The sequence below is a fragment of the Leptosomus discolor genome, chromosome 9 (genome assembly GCF_034619465.1).
Source record: "Leptosomus discolor isolate bLepDis1 chromosome 9, bLepDis1.hap2, whole genome shotgun sequence".
Taxonomy (NCBI): domain Eukaryota; kingdom Metazoa; phylum Chordata; class Aves; order Leptosomiformes; family Leptosomidae; genus Leptosomus; species Leptosomus discolor.
This window is the reverse complement of record NC_141399.1, coordinates 26,581,194-26,606,803: the sequence shown is the minus strand read 5'-3', so window position 1 is coordinate 26,606,803 and position 25,610 is coordinate 26,581,194.

Here is a 25,610-nt window from a genome sequence, read left to right as displayed (position 1 = left end):
ATTAAATGAGAAACTCATGCACTTCCCAAATGGGGTCTTCCCAGATTTGCACGTGGAGCTGCCTTTGGAAACGAGCCCCTCTCCTTCCACTTGGCAGAAGCAACTTGCAACCATCGGCGGTGTCTGGGCGTGGGGGACCAGGGCACACAGTGACACAGACAGCTGCTGTCAGGACTGGCAGTGGGGAGAGGGCCTGCATCCCACTCTTTTGGAAGCCTCGAAGCAGCTGGGATGAGTCCCAGTGTTTGCCCATCTCCCACTTCAAACTGTGCTTTGCAACATCTCTCTCTCCTCTTCAGCCTCATGGCCAGGCCCCCCACAGATGGGCACTCTCCTGGCTGGGCTGCTCCCCTCCCCTCCCCTCCCCTCTCAGATGCACACCTTATTATAATGTTGCCTTTACAGAGGAGAAGAAACAGAAGAGAAAAAGTGAACCAGTTTCTAATTATGCCTTGTTTGCTTTCATTTAGAGCTAATTCAGCCCCCACAAAAGTTATTCTCCATATTAAAAAGAAATATATATTTAAAAAACCCCACAGATGCATGGCTTCATTAAAAAAAATTAAATGTAGAAACTAAGTAGTGTCTATTTCCACCTTTCCCCCTCTGATTAAAAACTATTTGCATTTCAAAACAAACCATCATTAATTTGGACCAAATGTTGCTAGGGCTCTTCTTTCTAGTCAGGATAATTAAGCACGTGGCACAGTGGTGAATAACTCCGTCTTCGTACAAAGACTCAGATTAGCTGCTTCCTCTGAGCCGAGGTGGTGACTCAGAGGGGTGATGAGCCCAGGTTTTGTAGCAGCTCATTGCACTGATACCTCGTGGCCCGGAGAGCGAAAGCGGGGTGGTGCACCCCCTCTCGCCTGCCAGGACCAAGGCTTGCTGCTGCTACAGGGTACCCAGAGAAAATGCTTCCTGAAGGCGAAGCCTATGCTGAGTGTGCATGTCAAAAATTAAGGGCAAGAAATCCCCCCAGGAAGCTTTTAGACCCAAACCTGTAACGATTCCTGCACAGACTTGGAGATCTGGCTGACAGCAGTGGTATTTTGTGCAGACATAGGGATCTGCCAGCACAAGCTGGAGGCCACGGTAGTTTGAGAAGTATAAAAAAGCCCCAGGAAATCCAGAGCTTATTTGCAGGAAACCCAAACACTTGAAAGAATGGAAAGTCACCAGTGAAGGTGAGCGATCTGCCTCCAGCCCAATCCTGCCTGCACACCACTGCCTCCCTCTCTCCATTTTGATAAAGCTGTGGAGGATGGGAGCCGGGGAGCACCAGGAGCCTTCATACCTGCCCCCGGCCTCAGGTTGGCTTTTGCTTTTTCCTTGCATCGCTTTGGTTTTGCTGGGCCAGACTGGGCGGCGCCTGTGGAGGCAGCTGGATCCCAGCATCCTGCATCACACAGCCCCCAGTCCTGGCCAGGGTGATGGGTGGATGGGTCTGAGAAGCAACAAGGTCTGTGGCTGATCTTGCTTGTTGGAGGAGTCAGCACAGCTGGAAAAGAAGAAGAGAAACTTGCAGGCTCATAAGCACTTCTGCTGTTAGGTATCAGTTCCTTTTCTTTCTCCCTCTCTTGAGGTGCTGGTCCTTGTGTTGCACTCTCCAACAAGCAGGTAAAGCAAATAGTAAAACAATCCACGTTCCTGAGGCTTTCCCTCCTTCTCTAGCAGGGCTGAGTCTAGGTGATGCAGATGGGTTGAAAGAAACTATGTTTACAGCCTTTGGCTTCTCCTAAATTCAAATTCCACTCGAATGAAAGTTTCTGTATTAATTATAGGGAAAAAACCCAAATTAAAATTAAATACAGAAAAGTCAGAGACTCACATGAGGAGTTTGGAACTGAGCTGCAAGGCTGGTCAGGACTGAGGGATCACCTCAGCACCGTCCAGGTATTTTGCACTTTCTTCCCAGGGTGACTTATCCTGGAAGGTCTCAATGGAGGGAGAACATCTTAACTCAAACAAAGCCGGGCAGCCCAAGCACTCACACCATAAGAGCTTCTCCATTGGAGGGCCCTCAGCTTCTGGGCTTTAAAACCATAAGGGCTTCCTACAGAACCTGTGAAATGCAGTCTACAGCCATGAGGGCACAGGAGCTGGGCTAAAATGGACAACGAAAATCTTTGCTCAAGGGCTACCTGAGCTGACCAGGGCCGAGGATGGGGACACCGTGGCCACCCCCGAGCCTTGCCACAAGAGGGTCCGGGTGGGAGCCGGGCAGATGCTCTGTCGTGCAACTGCTCCCTACTCTCACATGTATTTCGGCTCCTGAAATGTCCTGTGGGCACCATGACATAATAAGTATTAATGAAAATTATTTACCAAGACTTTTCCTTTACTGCGTTGCCCACTGTGTGTGTTTGCTACTGGTTTTAAGCTCTGGCCAGGACCTGTGGGCACCCACAACCCCTGAAGTGCATGGGACTGCCCTGCTCCTGTCCCCCACAGCAGCTCCACCATCTGTTTTTTCTGGGGGATATTGGCCAACATTCCTCTCGAATAACATTCCAGAGATATTTACAAGATATGTACAGAAAATAAATACACGAAAAGAGAATTTATTAAAACTAATAAAAACAAGGAGCTGAGGAATGCCTTGCCTGCCCTGCTGACACTGTGCAGCCACCCATGGGTGCTGCCCATGGACTGACGCCGGGCAGGAGCAGTACTGGGAGCAGAGTGGAGCTTTTACCACTCCTCATGCATTGGCATGGCTTTGGCACCATCTCTCTGGAGCAGGGCATGGAGCTTGGAGAAGGCATCCTCCCTGGGGGAGGACAGATGCAACTCACTCCCTTGTTGCAGCTCATGCCTGTCCAGATCACCCATAGCTGGCACCCAGTGCTGCTGTGCCTATCAAAGGTGCTGTGCTCACAGTGGGGCCTGGAACAGCTCAGAAGTGCTGTGACGAAGAGGAGAAAAAAAGCAGACTATTAATTAACAGCAAATGTATAGTTAATGGGGCTTTTTTCCCTTCCTAAACAATTCATCAAAATGATTTCATTGAAATTTAGCTGATGGGGCACTAAATGCAGCTGGTCTGTCCTGCTCTGTTTTTTTCTCTGTCCTGGCTAGAACAGAAAGCTGATATTGCAGCCTTGGATTTGGGATTAACTGCACAATTTTGGGATGGAGACAGTGGGAGTGAATAAGTTAGTGCTTCTGCCCCTGCCAGAATTTAGAAGATATAGGGGCTGTAAGTAAAGGGGTTACAATACACAAACCTGACATAATGCTCACCCCTCTCTTTATACACGCTCCTTTACTGCCTGCAAGTTCATTTAAATACAGAACAGAAATTCCTATTGGGCCATCTTAGGGACCGTAATAAAGCCAAGCTAGGGAGGAAGGCCAAGCTGGTTATTGGTGATGCCGTTACTGGATAAGTCATGCTGTTACCAGCTATGCTTGACAGACCCCTGAAATGGCCTTGCTTCACAAAACAACTTCAAAAAAAATAAGGATGTTAAATTTTTTAGTGTTTTTTTAAAGATTGCTATTATATAGAAAGAGGGAAAACAGCTGTTTATTGCTTTAAAGGCTTTTTTTTTCCTCTTAGAAGTCACATTGCTTTTGGAATTTAAAGCTACAGAGAAGGGCTAAATGTAACCTAGAAAACTGCCCGATATTTCAAAGCGATCAGCTGCCTCTGTCTGAGCTAACTCCTGGTCCCCAGCTGAGCAGCACCTTGCAGCGCAGACTCAGCTTTAAGCATACGCTTAATGTCCCCATCAAAGCTGCACACTGAAGTGCTTTGCTGAGCTGGAGCCAGATGCTCCCATGTCTCTGCCTCCTGCACTCCACAAACACGCCGAGCTCAGGGGCAGCTTCGCTTTTTGGAGACGACAGCAGAGTTCATCCCAAAGTCCAGCCCTCTCGATCATTTCTAACTCCAGTGCTGGCAGGAGGTCCCCTCCTCGGAAGCAGGCAGGGGCAGAGGACTTGTGAGTGCTCTCGCTGGATCAGCTGGATGCCCTGAGAGTGATATGCCCCATGAGCTGGAGGCTTTCTGCAGCTCAAGGAGCCCAGATCTCCCTGGAAACCCTCTTGTCCATCCAACCTGTGCGTGTTTCCAAAGAGTTAGAAAGGTGCTAATCAGCAGAAGCATTTAATTGTCAGACCTGACTATTATTTTCTGCTTTACACTCTTGTCTTGTGTCCCCAGAGGAGACTGGTGCTCTGGGTGCACTGGGTCCCACAGCAGGCACTGTGCTTCAACCAGCACAACAACAGAGCTGAGAAAAAGAGAGGAGAGGAGAGGAGAGGAGAGGAGAGGAGAGGAGAGGAGAGGAGAGGAGAGGAGAGGAGAGGAGAGGAGAGGAGAGAAAAGAGAAGAGAAGAGAAGAGAAGAGAAGAGAAGAGAAGAGAAGAGAAGAGAAGAGAAGAGAAGAGAAGAGAAGAGAAGAGAAGAGAAGAGAGAAGAGAAGAGAAGAGAAGAGAAGAGAAGAGAAGAGAAGAGAAGAGAAGAGAAGAGAAGAGAAGAGAAGAGAAGAGAAGAGAAGAGAAGAGAAGAGAAGAGAAGAGAAGAGAAGAGAAGAGAAGAGAAGAGAAGAGAAGAGAAGAGAAGAGGAGAAGAGATTTTCAGTTGGAAGGGACCTACAATGATCACCCAGTCCAGCTGCCTGACCAATTCAGGGCTGACCAAAAGTTAAAGCATGTTATTAAGGGCATTGTCCAAATGCCTCTTAAATACTGGCAGGCTTGGGGCATCGACCACCTCTCCAGGAAGCCTGTTCCAGAGAGATGGGGTGGGAGCTGCAGTCCAGGGAAATGGTGATGGACAAACAGGATCCAGCTGCCAGAGGAGCAAATCCTGGAGCCTCACTTTCCCATCCAACCATGAAACAATCCGCTGATTTTATTGAAACCAGATCACTGGCTTCATTCTGCAGTTGCTGCTTCAGCTGCCTCGTCACGTCCAGTGGCCCTTGGGAGCTGCCTGGCACTGTGAGGGGAGCAGGAGAAGATGACAGAAAAGATGCAGGCTGGCCAAGTTCCCTCACCACAGCCTTGCCCACAGTCCTGATGTGTACACACGTTTCCAAAATAGGTGCATCAAGGCATTGCCAAGAACTGGAGAGGCTGGCTTAGAGCCCGCACTCCTCCCATGAAGTCCTGCCCACCACACTTGTACCCTTTGGCTTGTCCTTTTCCCTGTAATATTCCAGTTGGTCCTTTCCTCTTACACCTCTCCAGATGCCTTATTTCCAGAGAATGAGGCTGGCAGTGTAGGGTGCAGGGAAATGCCAGTGTGCCCAGGGCTCAGTCCTAGCCTGATGCCCATATGCTGGTGGGTGCTAGTCCAGCTTCCCCGACCCAGCAGGCAGGAAAGACTTCAGCTGGAAAGTCCTAGTCTGCCTCAAGTCCAGGCTTGGCTGGCAGCTGTGGTTCCTGTAACCAGGAACAGCTGAGGGTCACTGCAAATCAGCCAAAATCATCACCTTCACACTGCAGCCACAACCCACATCCTCTATGGATGCCCAAGTTTATCGTGAAGGTCACAGCTGAAACAAATCTGCAATGACTCTATGAGCAAAAGTAACCAAGCCTGCTGTGTCAAGCCTGGAAATACTTCTCTCCATTGTGGTGATACCTAGGGACGTGGTTGGCATGGGAGCGTCCCCAGGCTGAGAGAGCACAAAGAGGCAGAAACAGATTTCCACCAGTGATGCTGCAAAGCCCAGAGATTTTGGAGCCTTTGAAATCAGTTGCTAGCGAGCTAATGAGGGAAGTTAGTGGTTCATCATGGAGGCTTAATGATTTCCACCATAGTGGGTATGTTGCAGCACACTCAGTGGTGTTGCTGGAAAGTCTTAACGGAAAAGACACAATTTGTTCTTGTGTTTTACAAATCTGGCCTTGGGTATGAGCCTTGAGGAACTCAGTGAGGGATAAGGGTGTCTGGAGGGCTTTGCTGGTGTCCCTGAGGTGGCTCCTCTGCCCCCAGGGGTGGAGGGAGGTGGACAACTGGATAAAACTATCCAGCAATGACAGACTCCCCTTGAACACCCTGCACAGGGCATAGAGCAGACCTTGGTGGAGACCGAGTTCCTCCTCGCTTTAAAGATCATCTCTGGGTGCTTGTTTTGCAGAGATCTGACTGGCCTTAGTAAAGGGGAGAAGTGGACAATAAAAATAATAAAAGATGGAACATGAGACCAGCTGGCCTGGAGTCACTGTCCTAAAGGGGAGAAGAGTGAAAGCCCAGCCATCTGAGATGGCAGAGCACGTGTGCTTTTATTTCAAAACATTACTTAAAAGGTGGTGCTTTTATTTCGGAATATTACTTAAAGGGTGTTAAATTATACAATACAATACGTGATTTTGTATAAACGCTCTGAAGTCCAGAGCTGCATCAAGATGAACATGGCCTGCCCTTTGTAGTCTCAATGATTCCTTTAATTGGCTCAATTTAGTCATTCACCGACGGTCTTTTCCTGCTCCACTGTGGTGTAAAAAAACACTAAGCTGCTTCAGGGGACTGCTAAGCTTCCCTGCCTTGCCCTGAGGCTGATACAAAGAAATATGAACAGCAGCAAATGCGTCTTTGACTGATTCGTAAAATTTAAATAAGTAAATCCCTGCCTGCTTGTCCTTGCTCCAGAGAGGCCAACCTTGGACGTAGCAGGAGCAGTAGGAAATACGGATCGGAAGGATTGCAGTGGGACCCTACAAGTCACTGCTGATGCAACGTTGGTGTTTCTGGCCCCAGCGTGGGGACTGGGGGGGTCCCACGACATTCCCGAGGGACCATCCTTGTGCACCACACTGCGGCAGAGCTGGAGCTGCCCCGCTCGCCTGCCCTGGCGAGTGTGCAGAGACCGGTTTGGTGGAAGGGCTGGGGCTTAATTTTCCATGTGCAATTCTGGGGAATGGAAAGCATCAGCCCATTAGGGTTGCTAAGAAACTGGAGCGAGCACCCAACTTACCCAAACAAAACAAGCCTGTGACTGATACTCAAAAATCAACGGTGCCTTCAAAAGTCACTCTCATTCCTCTGCCCCTTGATTGCACATGATGACGCTTGGGAGAGGCTGCGGGGGTGCAGGAGGGCTGCTGGTGCCCCAACCCCAGCCTGCTCCCTGCCCTGCCTCACCGAGGGCAGATTGCACCAGGAAAGCATCTCTGCTTTGCTCTACAGGGAGGTCTCATCACCCACAGACACCAGTGGTTCGCCCGCTTGGGTGTGTTTATCTGTTTCTCTCCAGCAGCTTTGCGGCAGGGCAAGGGACCCCTCGCCTGCGGTACACGCAGATCACCTCTGTCTGTGCAAAGAATTCACCCAGGCATATTGTAATAACACTCCTTGCAGGATAAGGACTTAATCCTGGCTGCTTCTTGCCGTCCAGGAAAATATCCCAAATGTTTTAACAAGGCAGTGTGTTATCCGCTTCCCCTGCCCCCCCTCTCGGCTCAGAGAAACTGTTCCCAAATTATCACAGGGATATAAGTGAAGTAATAACCCAGGATGACAGGCTAAATTCGAGGGCCATTTGGCTGCAGCTAGTTAAATTTCTATTTCTGGCACTTTTTTCCCCAAAGTCTGATTTTTTTTGAAACAGAGAAAATTATCAAAACCCGCAGCTAGCTGATTTCAACGAAGTGTTTTGATGAATAATATGCCATAATGGGCCAAAACAAGTTAGGGAGTTTATCTCATCCCACTGCACATCACATTTCATGCTCACATCCGCTTGTTTCCAGCCTTCCTGCCTGGGCTGTGATTGGAGAGTCTGTTTTCTTTCACAATCTGCTTCGACTGCTCCAAAATGGAACATATTGAGGGTTCTAGAGAAAAAGCTTGGTTTTCTCTTCCATCAGTGCCATTCTGTCAAGAGACTTCTGCAGGAAGTTGAGGACAATCTACTTGTGAAGTTGGGACATTTTCTCAAAATGCAAATATCATCCCTCCGTCATCCTGTTTTTAAATCCCAGTGCAGTGCATGTCACAGAGGTGAAGAGGCAAACACGGCCCCATGTATCCACATCTTCTCAAACAACTGAGCTGTTTTGGGAACAGACCGATCATTTTCTTACATATTTATTAAGATCATCTCTCCTTAGCATATTGGGTAGAAAAACAAGTGCAAACTGAATGAATGATTGTTCATTAAAACTATGTGCCTATTTACCTTTCGTTTTGTATTTTTATATATGAAAAAACTGCACAAGCCCTTAAAACCATCTTCTTTCTGATGTCTAGAAGAAAGAATTAAAAAGAAAAAAGCGAGGGAACTTGCAGGTCTGTTTGTGGGACCGGTTGCCGCTCCCCAGTCCTGATCCTGAGCTAGGATGCTGGGACCTCCCGAGGATGCCCTAGGGCAGAAGTGGTGGCCCAGGATGCCTGGATCAGCTGCAGATCTCTGCTCCCTCAGGCAGTGGTGCCATGTGTTTCCATTTATAAATTAATTATATTTCATATTAGATCCACTTGAGGATTTTGTACACTCACCGCCTCTCTGGGGAAGCTGTCCCAGGGCACCGGCTGGTTAGAAACATCCAGCTTCTTACCCTTATCTGTATAGGAGTGAGTATAGGGAAAAAAACCTGGTTTAGACCTGCAGTCCACACTGGCCTGCAGCTAATGCATCTTTTTGGTGATGGGATCAAGAGAAGGAGCTACTTGAAGGGTACCTGGAGTGTGAGACAGAAGGCATGGCCCCTCTCCAAACCTGTGTTTTCAGCATCCCGCTGAGCACAGGGATCTCCTTAGGGCAGCGTGGGTTAGCCAGTGCCTCGCTGCAGCAGACTGCCAGACAACCTGCTGCAGACCCTGACCTTTTTGATTTGGTGCAATAACATCCTCATGCAGTGGGCTAACCGGCTTCTCCAGGGTAACCGCACGAGCCATCTGTGGGGACCAGACAGCTCGCTGGCTGCTTCTCCGGCTCCAGGCAGAGCTGCCCTGGCAGGCAGGGTTGTGCAGGGACGAGCAAGCATTAGCAAGCACAAAGCTGACAGTCCTGGCAGGGCTGGGCAGCAGGAGCAGCAGGGCAGGGTGGCGAGGCATCTGGAGGAGCTCTGCCCCCTCCACAGCAGCATGGAAGGGCACTTCTGCCCTTCTGGGGCTCTCCCGGCACCCCAGGCTGCAGCAGTACACAGAGGCAGCGAGCAGAGCCAGTTTGCTGGCATGAATTATTTATTGGCCGTGCAATGAGTTTTGCTGCTGACAGGACCGTGGGGCTGGGTTACAAGCACAGTCTGGAGTGGCCCCTCATGTACAGCAGTAATGGAGGATGCTGCGGTGCTTGTCAGGCTGACAGACTGCTGGGAGCTGGGGGAAAAGCTCCTCCATTCCAGCCTCCCAGTGAAAATGCTGTCGACTACCAGGTCCTGGCCGGACCCCAGGACTCAGCGCAGCCTGGCCTTGGAGCACGATCCAGCAAGTAGCTCTTGTGTTGCCATGTTGTTTGGGCAGTGTCAACATTAATCATAAAATAGCGGTGGTCAAGAGGGTGACACTAGGGAAGCCTTCTCTGCTCTGTCCCTCAGATCAGCTGGAACAAAGTAGGGGGTGTGGAGGAGCTGCTACCCTTCCAGGTGAGTCTAACAGAGATTTTTCTCTGGGGACAAAACATGCTACCAGAATGGCTTTTTTTGCACATCTCTTCCTGGGAACTAGGAGATGATAAGGGAGGTGGAAATGAGAACACTAAGTGGGATGCTTTGATATGAGAAAGCTGTAATACACAGAATGCAGGTGCTGGGTGCTCAGCACCTAGCTGTGCCTCTCCCAAAAGAGCGGAGGGAAAAAATGAATAAATGCCAAATCAACTAAGCAGCCAGACACATTTGCTTCAGGAGCATTTGTTCAAAAGCTGTAAGTAATGTACTTCCCTTGACTTTAGAGATCAATGCTGCTCCTCACATGCACTCCAATTAATAAAACCTTTGTTCGCTTGGCCCTGGTCCATGCTGGCTTTCTAGTATCGTACATCCTCTGGAGCAGCCCAGACTGCTTTCCAGCAACCTATACCAGAGCAGTGTGCATACTTCGCAGGTCCTTGCTGAGATCAGAGGGGATGGAGAGAGACCTTCTCTTGCTCTTGCTTGGCCCCAGGGAAGCCCACATGTCTGGACAGGGGAAGCCCAGGAGACGTCCCAGTGGAAAAGCACCCAAAAAGGCCGGTGGCCATGTCCAGAGAAGTGACTCCTCCATCACGGGGACAGAGCCTTTCATGTTGGCTTTCCCCGTGGGTCCCAACTTGAGTCAGAGGGTCTGTGGTCCTTCATGTGACAGCATGTGAAGGGCCGGTGGAGGCTGGTTTGTGTCCCTGGTCTGGCTGGTGAGACCCTGGAGCCAGAGCTGGGCCAGTCCTGCAGCAAGCTCCCTGTGTCTGAGCTGGGATGTGTTTTCTCTGCCTCTGTGCAGCATTCCATGTGCACCTCTTGAAGCAGATGTTTTGCTCAAAATGCTTTTATTCATGGAAATGCCTGTACATTGCGGGCACACTCCCATGTGGAAAAGTGCTGTGTGTAAATGACTCAAAGAGCAAAATATCTCCTGGTTGCTTTGCACTCGCAGGAAATTACCGTGTGAGAGAGTAAACGGGATATAACGTCTAGTAGACAGCAAATACATCTGATTCCCCTTCTCCTTTGGGAAGAGAACCAGATCCTTTTAAGTCTGGGGATCTGAGTATCTAGTGCCATTTCTACTTGTTTTCCTTTGTGCAGCCTCTAGACCTCAGAGGCTTATTTCATCTCAGTGCTGGGATTGCTTCCTGTCTGACAAAGGACAGCCTGAGCCATTCGGGGCTCCACCAGCCCCTTCTCCTCCAGGTCAGCATCTTCCCAGCATCTGCCCAGCAGCAGCATCTGCACCCCTGGCCACACTGCCCCAACACCCAGCACTTGAAGGCCACCTATGGCAAAGCTCGCCAGCCCCTGCATTTCTGAATGGCCGCAGACCGAGCCACATGCTGGCAAAACTGCCTTGGGGTCACGAGCAATTTGCCGACAGGATGGGTCCAAGCAGTAATTCACGGCTCAAGTGGTGGCTGAGGGGTGAGGAGCTCTTAATCTCCCTTCCAGGGTCTGGAGCCACACTGTTGCCTGTTTCTCTAATCTATAGACAAAGAATCAGAAGCAGCAGCATTGACTAGGGAATAAGTGAGATTTATTTTGAGCTAACACGAATGCTACTTTGCAGCACTGGGATGTTTAACCTTGGCCAGGAGGAATGATCTTCCTTTTGTATAGTAGATAATTAATTGTTGCAAAACCCTCAAGAGATCAGACAAATGGAGGGCAGCTCCGAGGCAAATTCCCAGATTTACACAGTGACTTGAGACATTTCCACCGCCCCCAGCCAAGAGAGCCGAGAGCTGTGTCCAGCTCCTGGCATTCAGCGAGTGCGGTGCTGGGTGCTGTGTGGGCAATTTAAAGCAAATTGCAGAATCCAAGAGCCAGCTCCAAATCACTACATCAAAAGTGCCTGACTGGGTTATTGGGAGATATGCCCTGAAGTGAAGTTCAAAGTCTCACCTTCCCCCCTCCTCTGACAAGCTCTCTCCTGTCACCAATAACTGTATCAGGGACTGATAACTCATGTTCTGCAGCTTTCTGTGGGGCAGAGACCTGCACCCTCTCCCCTGGAGCACCCAATGGGATGGTAGTGGGTGCCCAGGAGGGCAGCTCTGCTGGGTGATGATGTGGTCAGCCTCAATCCACAGCTGCAGGGCAGGAGAAGACAGTGGACGGCAGGCAGTGGGATGCAGTGCCTGCTGTGCCAGTGGCTTGCTCCTCTTGCCTACCTCATTCACCACATTCCCGGCTGTTGTGGGGCAAATCAGCTTTTTGTGTAGATCTGTCTGTAGCAAGAAGTCAGTGAGTTTCCCTAAGTGCGTTTTTCGTGTATTTTTAATAAAGGTCACTCTGTGTTTACTGGCAAAGGCAATCAATATTTGTTCATTATTTATAAAGGATCCCACTGGTCTGTAACCACCCGTGGCCAGAGCTCACAGCAAGTTTTATTTGCAGCCTCCTCTGTCCATTGGAGGGTCCAGCTGACTTCTGCCCCTGCCCAGCCTGAGGGCCGCTTGATTTTGAGCCATTCCCTCCTCCCTTGCACCTCAGGATGGGGCTGGCAGGAGCCCACAGCTCTGTCAAGGGGCCAAACTGCCTGTAGCATGGCTGCTCTGGCCAGGCACTCCTGCTCACACCTTCCTGACCCGAGAGAGCCCACCCATTTCCATCCATCCCCTCGCTTACAAGTCAGTGCTGGCAGCCAAGGGACAGGCTTTACCAGAGCTGCAGGCACCACCAGGCTGGCCCGGAGTATCAGCAAAGAGCCTTTGCTGCAGTTGGTGGTCCTGCCATGAAGACTTCAGCCATCACCTCTTCCCCATGCGCATTCCTGCTCCCTCCTGCCTTTGAACCCCTTGTGCTGGCTTCAGACGCTTGCATTGATTTATCTGAAGCTCTGCCTATGTGCAGGGCACCCTCCTGGTGAATTCCTGCTGGCTGTTAGCCCTCAGCCTGGTGCAGAAAGGTGGGTTGCTCTTCCTGTGAGCTGAGCTGCCCCTGCGTGCAGTCCCATTGGGGCAGGGCTGGGGGGGTTATATGGGGGTAGGCTGGGCACAAAGCTCCCCCTCCCCATTCAGGCAAGCAGCATGGGCTGTGCTGATCGGGCGCAGCATGGGTGCCAGCAATGAGACTGGGTTTTCCCACGGCTAAGGGTGCTTGGGAGGATGGTGCAGAGCCCCCAGCAGTGGCTGCCCCTTGCTCCAACTGCAGCCCCATCACCCTGACATTCTCCCCCTGCTTTCTGCTCAGAGACAAGCAGCAGCCATGGCTGTGTGAAAACCCGTGCTTGGTATGATGAGGGGAGAGATGGGAAGAAGAGAAAGAGGCTAATGCTTTAATAAATTTGATCTCAGAGCAAACGGGATGGCTGCTATTTCGTGGCGCGGCTAAGTTAACCTGGTTTTACATTAATGTCTGAGATGGCAAGAATGGCTATTCTTAGGTTCTGAACACCAGTGGAAGAAAAGGAAAGGAAGGAAAAGAAAGAAGAAGAAAATATAAACCCCACAGTAAATAACTGAGCCTGGGTGGGACTGGGGTGAGCTGTGAGGGCACATCTGGACCTGCTCTCCCTGGTGAACCGCCATCCAACGTTCAGCCATGGGGGTCTGAGTCTCTCATAGGGGAGGGCTTGGGACATGTCTGGGGGCTGGATGGGGACACAGGAGTCCTAGGAGGTCTCTAGCCCATGAGAGTGCACACAAGTGTCATGCAAGGGCTCAAGTTCAGGGATGGTCCAGAGGCTTGTCCTGTGCAGTGTCACCGTTCCTGTTGGACACAGAGGGTGTGCAGGTACTGCATCCTGCCCGTCCTCTGCTGCCCTCCCACCGTGCCGGCCCTGCTTCACATTCTGCAAGTGGGCTGTCCTGCTCCTCCATCCCTCCTGGTCCTGGTCCTCACCTCTGCAGCAAACGAGCTGCTGTTGCAGAGGGGAGCCCCAGGGATGGAGGTCACTGGAGAGGCACAGCTCAGGAAGGACAAGGCAAAGCCTTGCAATGAGCTCCTGATGCAGCACCATTTGCCATAGAAACCTCTCTGCCTTTGCCCTAGTGTTAACGAGTCGGAGATAATTAGAGCAGATTCACATCTGGACGCAGTGTGTGGTTACCTCCTGCTCGAACAGCCCCTGCAATGGCAGGTCCCAGTCCAGGTGCTCCCCTCCAGAGCTGGCAAAGAGTTTGATGGGGAGATTTTTTCACTTATACTAAGACTCTTAATACTGGGGATAGCTCGTCCCTGCTTTTGGCAGGGCAGGCACATCTCCAGCACTGCCAAACCATAGGGACCTGCAAGCAGCTCTCTCCTGGTGAAGGCTCACCCTGGTTTCGGGTGCACAGAGAGCCATCCTTTCCTGCTACTCCTGCTACTGCTGCAGCTTGGCTGCCGGCTTCCCTGCTACAATTAATGCCTTTCAGCCTGAGTCTTCTTCAAGCAGCTAATGAGGGGGCAGTGGCTAAGGAAGTGTTTGTGTTGTGATTTGCATTGTGTGTCATTTGGGCACAATTGGAATATTGTTTCCGCAGCAAGAAGAAATTCCTTCTGAATTTTATTATTATTGTTAGAATTAGAAGGATAAAATAAAATAGATGGGAGAGCAAAACATGACCATTTCAAGCAGAAAAAAATGAATCGGTTCTCTTAAAAACACAGGGAAAGAATGTTTCATCTCCCTTTCTTTCCCATGAAGAGTAAGGAAAAGCCAAAGCAAATCCCACAGACACGTCAAAGTTGCTGAACTTACTTTTTCCTTGGGATAAACTTGTGCAAGAAGAGGAGGCGAGCTGCAGCAGAGCAGAGCGGGGTGCAGGGGCTGAGCTTGACAGCACTGCAGGTTGGGGGCTGCCAGGTGCCTGTGGCAGATTTACTTAGAGTTCATTGACCTGAAACTGGAATCAAAAGGAAGAGAAATTTAAAATAAATGTTCCAGCAAGCTTCATTTGTACCATGAGGAGCTGCACAAGATCATGGAGGGCAGGGATAAACCATCACGATGATGTCAAAGCTATAAACACGAGCCCATCCTGCTGATGGGGCTTGAGATCATGGAGAGAGCAGGGAGCCGGCTGGAGTTACTGTCTGTGGGAAGCAGCTTGGCTGATGACCCTGAACATCAATTTGAAATAATCAATTTGCTTCCCCTTCAGAAAACAAAGTCCTTGGAGGTTTGCAATGGGGAGACGGATTAATAGCCCAGAACTATGTGTCAGGCCAAGCATGCAGCTATATCTGAGGAAAAGGCCAAGCTCACAAGAAGCGGTCAAGGCTGGGTTTCTCAAAGAGCCCTCAGCTCTGCTGGAGGTGCTCAGGGCTGGATTTTGTGTCTGCATGAGTCAGGAGAGGAAATGCCTTTGGTCCCTCGGGACCCCACAGGCCATTTCCATCTCTCTGTTTTTTTTCCAGTTGAGTTTTGGCAGAATGAACACTGGTATGAACCTGGGAAATGCTTCTGGTGCATGGCATCAGGCTCTGATGGACTGCCCGCCAGCAGAGGGCTAGCAGGCAAAAGCTTCAGGGTAAGTTAGGCTGGCATTGCAGAAGTAGACAATTTATGATAAAATACTCAGCCCAAGATGCCTTTGAACCTGCTGTTAATTCCTCCTTGGCCACATCTGTGATTGCATTTCCCAAACACCAATATAAGAATGTATTTGCACAGCATAAACTTGATCTGTATCAGCATTTTGTCCTTTGCACTTTTGTCCCATTTCCCCAGGACTCGAGGTCTGAAAAGTTCACACTTGTGAAGGATTTGTCACGATGCTAGGCAAAATCTCCCTCTCTTTGACTGCTGATCCTCGCCTTTACCAGAGGATTCTCCATCCTCGCCGCTCCTCAGTGAGACCCTCTCCCTCCCTGGCCTCTTCATCTGAGTGACAGATTTTTACAAAGGCACGCACCACATTTTTATGGCTCTGTTATATGCTGACTTCTTCTGCTGGAAAACGTTCCTCTTGGCCCAGGTCCATCGGATATTGCTTCCCCCTTCACTGCTGGGCTGTGACACACCAGCCAATTCCAGTAACACCTGCAACAAAGCTGCTTTAATCCTCCTTTCTGCCTCACTCCTGCTTGTCTATCCCAAGCCTGCTTTCATTAATTAGGAGTGAAAAATAGTAACCATTAAAAACTGTTCTTCATCAAAATGTGCTTTCTTCTGTTGTTCTTTTCTGTTGGCATTCCATCCAATTACTCTGCATGAAGACTCCTTCAGGTCTCCCCTCCTGCATACCCCACAACTGGGTCCTCTACCTGCAGCAGAGCAACAGGGGACACCGGGGACCTGCTTGGCTCCAAACACCATCATCAAAATTGGGGTACATGATGGGGCGACATGATTGGGACGTGCGCAGCAGACAGAGCCCTCTGGGGGAGCCGAGACTGTTTTTGCTGGGTGCTGATGCTGACTGTTCTGGTCCCAGTGTACCACCGACAGTGTGTCCCCTTTACACTTGCAGCACGATCTATCTATTCTTGGCTGGAGAGTAAACCCCTTCCTAGAAGGACGGGTTGGAGCGATGGCAATAGAAAGAACAAGGAAAGGATGTACGGTTGTTGTCTGAACCCTGGAAACTCTGCCCAAGCTGGGAAGAGGCAGATTCACAAGCTGCTGTCTCCCTCGGTGCTCAGAGACATCCCAGAGCTGGCGTGGCCGGCACACTTCCCAGCTCCTGAAGGCACCGCACTGCCTTCGGCCAGCTCTTCGTTTGAGATGAATGAATGCATCTCTTTTGCTAGTGACACTCACCCATTAGACTGTGTTACAAACCAATAATAGTAATAATAATAATAGTAATAATAATACAATAGAGCTTCCCTAATTTACACTAAATGACTGGGAGACCCGTTGTGAGTTAATGAAATCTAAGGCTTAGCAACCAGCAAAGAAAATACTGTTTTGCATAGCCAGGGTAATTCATCACCAGATGCACTTTGTTCACCCATTTTGACAATTGTAGTTTATTTTTAATTATAGATGCTATCTCATAATGTCCCAGTAAAAATATGGAAGTGACTTTCGTGAAAGCAATGAGGTCTCTGCAATACGAAGCTGGAGAAATGCTTGGAAGCCGTTGTGGTGGGGTGTTCTTGCAGCAGGGGCTCAGGGCTGCACAGACCAGCTGAGCCTGGGAGACTGCCATCCATGAATGTCATGGAAGCAGAGACAGTGCCTGAGTCCCTCAGAGCCTGGTGCTCTTGCTGGGCACTCCAACACCAGAGATCCCAGTGATGGGGCTGGGACCCACCAAGCAGAAGCTGCTACCTGCCCTTACATACCTCTGCAACACTGAGCAGGTCTGTGAACAAACCATTCTCCTACCAGGCACAGATTGCCTCTCTCCAGCCTCCGTCTCCGCTGTTTCCTCCTGCCCCCACACCATGCCCAGGGTCCCTCCGACCTGCAGCCCAGCCCTCCCTCCCCTGCTCCTGAGCCAGAGGTATTTTGCAAACACAAATGCATTAACAAGCTGGCAAGAGCCCCCATGAATATTTCATGTTTAACATGCCCTCATTTCCTTCTGTTTAATGGATGCTCTCCCCATTATGTCTCCGCTTGTTTGAGCAGGATACCTTTTCAGTGGAACATAAAAGCTGCTCCCCGGTGAGGTGGAGAGGAAACCACTTAGCTCCCTGATTCAATAGCCCCAGATGCAGACGGGTCCAGCCGCCCACCCTGGCATGGTTGGCAGATTGGGTTTCCTTTAACAGCTCCTTTTCCCCTCTCTCAGCCTCTCAGCCCTTTTTTTTTTTTTTCTTTTCCCCACACTGAATTTTGCTGGCATGTTGGTCCAAAAGCCCCATGCCTCCCCCAACTGCTTTCCAGTGGTGTTTTGCTGGGGGACAGCAGGTGAGATCAGAAACCATCCTTCTGGGCAGCGAGAAACGCCCTGGGTGATGCAGGGAGGAAGAAAGGTGTCGGGGTAGGGGTACCCAACCTCTGCTTCTCTCCAGTTGACGCCTGGGCATGGGGAACAGGACAAGGGGCCCTGGCACCAAGTGGGTACCCAGAGCTGTGGGGCTGTCCCCTGCCATTTCAGGACATGAGGGGAGAGCAGCGCCCAGGGCACTTGGTGGGCTGTCGCAGAGGGACCTGCACCTGTAACAGCCCCGGGACCAGCGGGATCCGGGTGACCGCAGACAGGAACAGGAGTGGGGGGTCTGCAAGCTGTAAACAGTGGATTTAGAGGCTTAGGTGGTGGAGGAGAAAGGGCAGTCCCCTAATCAAATATACTGCCCTGCATTTTTGGGGGGCATCTTTCCCTTGGCCCCTTTTTCCCCAAGGAGCATCTGCTTTGGCTCAGCTCTCACTGGGGAAGCTGTGGGTTGGAAGATGCCACCATCAGCGAGTGTCATGACATCAGTGTGGCAGCCAACAGGCATTGTTGATGTAATCCCAGGCTCTGCAAAATTGATGTGAGAAGATGCGTTAGCTGCAATAAAGGCCAAGAAGAGAGGCAAAAAAATGCATTAATGTGACAAGAGGTTTAAAACTTTAAAGACAGGCTGCCTCTGCATTGAGCGGGACACAGGCCAGCAGGTCCCAGCTCCTCCCAAATCTGCGCCTGCATCATTTTCCTGGCTCTGAGCCGCTGCAGTGCCTTCCCAGAGCTGGCCGTGTGCTGATGCCCGTCTCACCTGGAGAAAGGGAACAGTTGCAGCAGACTCTGGAGGGGCTGCAGGGCTCCCTGCACCCAGCAGAACCACTGTGTGGGGTCCCATGGCATTGCCCTGGGGCTGTGCTGACCCCCTGCTGCTCCAGAGCTGTGTTTGCTCTGCATTTTGGTGAGTCCCGTTGCACAGCCAAACATGCCCGCTGCTCTGCCCCGATGAGCGCAGGAGGTGGGCACCCTGCTGAGATGCTGTCATCACATGCTGTGCATCAGCAACCCCAAGCTGGGGTCCCACTTCAATCACACAAGCATGAATCTGTGATTTTAGTGTGCAACTTCATCTTTCAAATATAGATGCTCAGGGTTTGGCTTCCCAGTGTGCAGCCAGGCTCTTTCATAGGAAGCCACCATGTTCCCTGAGATGCCAAAAACCTTTTGCTGCCAGGAGCTTCCCCAAGCTGGGGTGTTTCAGGCAGGACAGAGGGGCCTCAGTGGGAGCTGCTGCTGGAAAACACTCAGCCTTAGGAAATCAAAAAGTGAAAAAAGAATTGATCCAGATTTAATGAAATGTTACATTTCACTTTTGGGAAATATTTGTTTTGTTCTGGAGTGTTAGTTTTTAAAAAGTAGGATTGAAGGGCATTTTAAAAGCAAAGGATTTTGGAGAGAAAAGTCGATACATTTCATTGTTGAAATGTCAAAGGGAAGTTCTCAATCTGGAAAGAAGAAAATTTAATTTCAAGATCTCAGTGTGAGCAAAATGGATGCAGAAAGTGCAGAACTGGTATAGTTGGCTGAGAAAAACTTGTGATCAAACAGAATAATTTCCCATCTCAGAGGCTTCATGAGCAGCTCGAGTGCTGTGTGACCCCCCTGGATCCCAGCATGTGTCGGACCCCAGTGGGCAGGAGAGCCTGGAGAGCCCCCAGCCCTACCCTGGCTGTGATGCTCTGCCCCACACCCTGGCACAGGACAACCCATCCTGTGTCCCGCCACTACTGGGGACCAGGACAGGTGGCAAGCAGGCACAGAGCAGGATGGCAACTGCAATTAGTTCTTCGGTTTTGCTGCAATTATAAATTACATGGAATAGTAATGAAAACAAAGTCCCAGCCAAAAGCGTGTTCCTGCCAATCCGCCATCGAGGGACTCTGGCTTGAATTGGATTTCTGCTGGCAACGGGGTGTTGATAGACCCCATTTGTGTGTGTACACAGTGGGAGGGCTGCGGACAACCTGCGTGAGCTGAGACCGCTGTGGGATTCTGCTGAAGCCTCCCCAGCTCAGCCACAACATCCCGGGCACGATGTTGTGGATCCAGTAGTGCTGGCAAGTCCCAGGACACACATTCGAGCCAGAGAGCTCGACTCAAACACCAGCAGCTGCTGCCTGGGGAGAACATCACACTGCCTGTGGACGATTCTCCCATTTTATCAGCAGACAAGCCCCACTCCAGCTCACACACTCTCGTCATCCTTTGCGCTTCATGTGTGTTGAGCGTCCCAAAACTCAGTGCCGTGGCATGTACCTGAGGCATTTGGCTCCCCCAGTGCTGGCTGCCAGCTGGGATGGGCCATGTCCTGGCTGCACTCACAGCAGCTCTGAAATATCCCTGCTACAGGTCAGGGCTTAACATCCTTGGGAAACCTCTGATGAAATGCCCGTGAAGGCTCTGTAAATAACCAGGAGTACATGGGACCTTTCCAGGCTGGGGACAATTCAGGGTCCCATGCAAAGGGATCACCCTCTTAGTGTGGGTGCATTTTCCAGCGTGTGTCCCTGAGCATGGCCAATGTGGGGGGTCCCAGTGGAGGAGGTGGGCAGAGCCTGGGAGAGGACACCCATGTTCTGCAGACCTTTGGAGCATTGCAGTGGGATGGGGTGGTGACACCTCCCATCCGTGGCTGTCCCCAGGGCTTGATGATTGACATTACACGTGTTTCACCACATCCAAAGCACCAGCCTGATACCAGTGGAGACATCCTGGTGTCACCCATCCCCAGCCTGAAATAAAGCACTTGTCTGCAAGACTTGTGGGGGCGTGGAGGAGGCAGGATCCTCACACCCTGTGTCCTGATCTGGAGCAGATCTCAGACAGGGGTTGACGCAGCAGGATGTCCCAGACCAGCAGGGGTGTCCCAGCCCAGCAGGGGTGTCCCAGCCCAGCCCTCGTCTTTGGATACTGGGGAGGGAAGGGGGGCCCCCATCTCACTCCATAGCTGGTCACCTCTTGACTCAGCCCACTGACAGCCAGAATTTAGGGCCCCTCTTCACCTCCTCTCCTCCTCCCCTGGTTCCTCTCCATGGCCCCCCCCCCCCTCCCGCTACCCCTTTCCTTTCACATGCAGGATTTTAATCTAATTTTCTCAATGCAAATCTTAACAGGGAAAAAACTTGAAATCGAATCTACAGAAGTCTCCTTTCACAGTTCAGAGATTTGATTAAATTGCAAGCTTTGTTAATATTTGGTGCGACGGCAGGGAGAGAGGAGGTGGGGAGGAAAGAGGGGAGAGGAGCGAGTGGATCTATTGAAGGGGTGGCTGGGGCCTTTTCAAATAATCTGTTTACCCCTGCAGCTAAGGAGCCCATTAGCAAGTGTTCTCGTTTCTAATTTCCCATCGTGCCATGTCCCACAGACCTCGCTGTTTATTTGGAGAAGCAGAACAAAATTGTTTGTATAATTAGATCTGCTACAAGGACTGCCCTTGAAGGGTCCCCAGCAGGAAGCTTTCTCTTGCCAAGAGACACCCCCCCCCCCACTACGGACCCCCAGCCCCAGCCTGCAGCATGGCCAGAGACATGCAGGGCGGCCAACAACAACACCATCCCACCTAGATGGGCTGCGGGGCCTCTGTGGGGCCCGTATGTGTTCCCTGCCTGCTGCCTGCCTGCCAGCCCATGGCTGTACAGACCTGCATTGTTCTGACCAGTGGTGCAAGCCACAGATAGGGCTTTTCCTGAGAGATAAAGGGCTGGGCTGGCTGCCCACTCCCATCCCTGGCCTGCCAGGTGGGCAGTGGTGCCGAAGGCAGGACTGGGCTCCCATGAAACGGCCACCAGCCACCCATCTCCACCAGCCCAGTAGTCAGTTCCCCATGCCAGGGTTGCCACAGGGCTGCCATGATCCCACATCCCACCTGGCTGGGACATGGCCCCAAAACAGGACATTTTCCAGCTCTGCTGGTGTGGGGAACCTTCCTCTTTCCCAGCGGCCGAGGGTCCAGGCAGAGCTGCTCTGCTCCCACCGACCCACCACGGAGCCACAGTTGCGCTTGCTGCTTCCCAGGCACTGGTTCTGGCAGCACCACGATGAGTGCAATTCACTGTGACGTGTTCCCAGCAGCGCAGGGATGCTTGACGGATTCCTCGTGTTCCTCCAATGATCCCATCACAAGCTTAAAAAAAAATGGTTGTTTTTGTAGAAGTGGTGAGCAGTGAGTAGGTAAATCAGGTCTGAAGGAGGCAGGCTCAGTGCCAGGCATCCCAAGCAGAGACCTAAGATCTACTTACATTTCTTTATTCAAAAAGTGTTTTTGTTGTTGTTGTTGTTTTTGCCAAGAATTTCACTGTGATTTTTGATAAAAGAAAGTTCTTGAAGAACGGTATTTTCAGTGAAGTTTTGGTATTAAAAAAAATGGTTAGAAAAAAACGCTCATTAAGAATATCTTCACTGAAAAAAAATAGAAACTTTTTCCCAAGAAAGAATGACTTATATGATAAAAATAAAACATTTTTATTCTCTGGGGTTGAAAAAACCCAGCCTCCACCCTTTGCTTGTGCCCAGCGTACCAGCTCACCTGGGCTGCTCTCCCAGGGCTGCCGTAAACTTTCCTGTGCTCCACACCAGAGCCAGCCGGGCCAGGGCACATTGCTGCCAGCTCCCTCCGCCTCTGCAAAGTGGGGATGGTGATGCTGCAAACACAGGAGAGTAGAAATGTGGGCAGGATTTCCCCTCAAGTAGCCTGTCTCCTCTGGAAATGTCGCTGGCTGCCCTGCTATAGGCTTAAACAATTTTATAAATATTGCTGCAGAAATGCTAAATATTGTTCTTGCAGTTCAGCGTTTCACAATAGGTTTGCTGTGTACTTCTAACAAGGTTTTCTTGGTGAGGTGATTAACCCCAACACAGAGCCAGCAAAATGGCACATAGGAAAACACAGTTGAGATGTCCAGGAGATGCTCTGCCTGGGTTTGGCACATTTAACCACGTCATCTCAGATCGCCTGACTTCATATACTTCCTAAATAACCCAAATAAATAAAAAAGATCACCGGGCTCAGTGTGGATTGTTAATCATGGCAATATCACAGCTCAGATGCTCAAACCATGCCATTTCCAATGTCAGCTTCCCTGCTGCCGTGGCAGGGAGCCACTGCCGCATCCTGGTATGCTCACTGCAGGAGCTGCTGGGCTCTTGGTGGACGCAGGCTCTACCTCTTGGAGCTAATCCCACCTAAGAGAATTGTGCATGAGTACCACTGTCCCCACTCACGGGGATGTCCCCGGGGGCTGCTGGCAGAGCTGGAGCTGCCAAGGACCACCGGAACACTGAGCACCTCGGGGCCAGGAAGTGTGACTGGAGGGAGCAAGAGCACTTCATGAGCAAACCTCCTCTCCCATCTTCCTCCCTTGAGGTGGGTGGAAAGCAGAGGCCATGTGAGAAATTTAATGGAGAAGAACTTGGCTTTAATCTGTTCCCATAAATGTTTACGATGCCCTAATTATTAACATTTAATGCCATATTAATTCATTGATGGGCTTTCATTTTTGTTTTTAATGGCTTGGCAATTTCTGCTCTCCCTCTTTGCTCTTTTGTTCTTGAAAGGAAGAAGAAGAAACGGCAGCATGCAGCGGGGCGTGACGGGACAGGATGACTCTGCCTCCTCCGCTCCTCTTCCAGGGATGAAGGACCTGGGGACCCTGCGCTGTGGACAAGGGGTGGGAGAGAGGAGGGACCCCACAGCTGTGGCAAGGATCCCCCAGCCCAAGATCCCCCTTGCTGGAGTGCAAAATTGGACTGGAAATGCTTGCAGGCTTCAGGCCGAGCTGGAGACACGATGGGAATTGCAGAAGGGGATCTCAGAGGAAAACCCCTGGGACAGAGAGAACGCATGTTTTTTTAAGTGCTGTTTATTTGAAGTGTTCTGCTGAAATGCTTCCAGTGTTGCCCGGCTCACCCACGTCCCTCCCACAGTCCCCTGCCCATTGCTCCACTGGTGGAGATGTTTACTTAAGTGTCCTGAAAACTTTATCTGGAAATCAGTTCCCTTCTCTTCTCCTTGTCCGCCTTTCCACTTTCTTTTCCTCCCATTCATCACTTTGAAAAATGACCTGTTTTCTCTCCCTCGCTGTATGCCTTCTCCTCCTCCCCGTGCTGCCCATGGCGGGCAGCTGCCTGACAGCGAGGGTTGCCTGCTAATTGATGGTGCTTCTCTGAGGAAGTCACAACTATATCCCCACGGGGAGCTGAGGGTGACAGATGGTCCTTTTCACACCAGGACATGCCGTGGCCCCTGGGGCATCGCTGTGGTGTGGGTAGAGCAGGGCGGCTGGGGATGGATGGCAGAGGGACCTACCCTGTCCTGCCCATCCCTTGGGGACCACAGAGATGGAGGGGAAATGAGACATGGGCTTGCAGAAGACCCCGATATGGGGTTTCTACTGTCCTGGGCTGGGGTGCTGGTCTTCGCTGGGCATCCTCTCACCTGGCCATCTGCTCCAGCTTCCCACATGGTGAGAATTTTCCAGAAAAAAAATCAATTAGCTAAAACCAAACCCTGAAACAATTATTTGTCCACTTCTTAACCTCATTTGGGAAACATAAAAATACACTTATTCTATGCTGACGTGCAAAAGCACATGCTGTTTGCGTTTCCATGACTAACTTCATCTGCACACAGAAGCCCCCTCACCTTAACCCTTTCCCACCTACATCTGTTCCCCACACTCTGGGCCTGGCCAGCAAAAGCAGGGAGAAACAGCAGAAAAAAAGGAGAGGAAGATGGGAAAATGCACAAAAGCTGTGGAAAAAATGTGTGGTGGGAGTCGGAAATTTCATTTTCTATCTAGGGCTCTGTCACCTTGGTGTGTAAGCTCAGCTCTGTAAAACCAGGATTAACAGCTCCGGTGTGCCAGAGCTGCCCCCGAGCTGGACCACGCCTGGCTGCCCCTCTCCCGGCCGGCCCACTGCCCCAGCACCTTCCTCCCGATACAACCTTGCTTGCAAATTTAAGCCTTTGCTCTGAAAGCTGAGTGTGGCAGTAGCACATGGGGGACCCCTTGTTGCTCTGGTCCCCTGAAGTATTTGCCTGGAAAAAAGTGCCGTAAAACCTGCCTAAGCCTGTGCCTGGGTTGGTGCCTTGCTCTGTGCTGTGGGAGCTGCAGCCATGGGCGAGGATGATACCTGCTCGCATCCCTGTTCTTCCACAGAGAGCCCAGGAGTTAATTTTTACAGTGAAAAGCAAACATCCTTTGCCCCAGCCCTCACAATGCTCTCCCTGTGCTCCCTGGGATAATCCTGAAAGCCATCCGCACTTCTCCTCTAAACCTCTCTTCCAGGCATGTATTGATTGTGGCATTAACTATAACCATGTCCTGCCAGCATTGGCCGGATGGCATGATGCTCAGGGAGGATGGGTACCAGGGCTGTTTCATGACCATGGTTAGGCTCCTAAATTGTATTAAAAAATAGGGACTAAAGGAATAATTTTTAAAAAGCTGTGAAAATCACCCTGTGAATTGTTTTGGCACTTGCAAGGCAGCAGAGCTGGAGCAGCAGGGTATAGGTTGCTGAGCATCTGCGTGGTGAACAGCTCAGATAAGTGCTATGCACCAGGGACCGGGCATCAGGGCTGGGAGCAAGGACCAGGGACTGGAGCGAGGTGGGGGGACAGCCCCTGCAGCCCAGCAGCTGGGTGGCAGGGTGAGCTTTCCTCTCCCTCCTCCCTGCCCTCTGGCAGCTCCCCATCCATCAGCAGTCATTTCTGGAAAACAGACTTCCCGAGGCCAGCCGCTCCTGGGACTTGCAGCAAATAGAGGCAAAGGGGCAGCCTTCAAGATGAGGAGCAGTGTCAGATCCCTGCTAGAGATACCCTGTATTTGGAAATGGTTTCCTTTCCCTTGATCATACTTTGATTCTTTAACTGCTTTTTTCCTGCATTTTTCTTTATGTCAGCAATTAATCTATTGTTCCTAATAAGGAAGCATGAATTTCCTTGGGAAGAAAGTCAATCAGTTCTGGCAAATGTGAACTGGGCAGGAGCACATGTGGGATGCGAGGAGCTGGTGGCCTGGAGGCTTTGCTGGGCATGCAGGGAGGATTCCCATGGAGACCCATGAGCACAGAAACTGCTTGTGGGATGGATGTGACCACATAGGCTATGACTTGCTGTTATTATGCAGCACATTTTTAGGAATGCAGATAGCTATCTACATAGTTGCACACCTATCAGTGCCATTATATTAATGT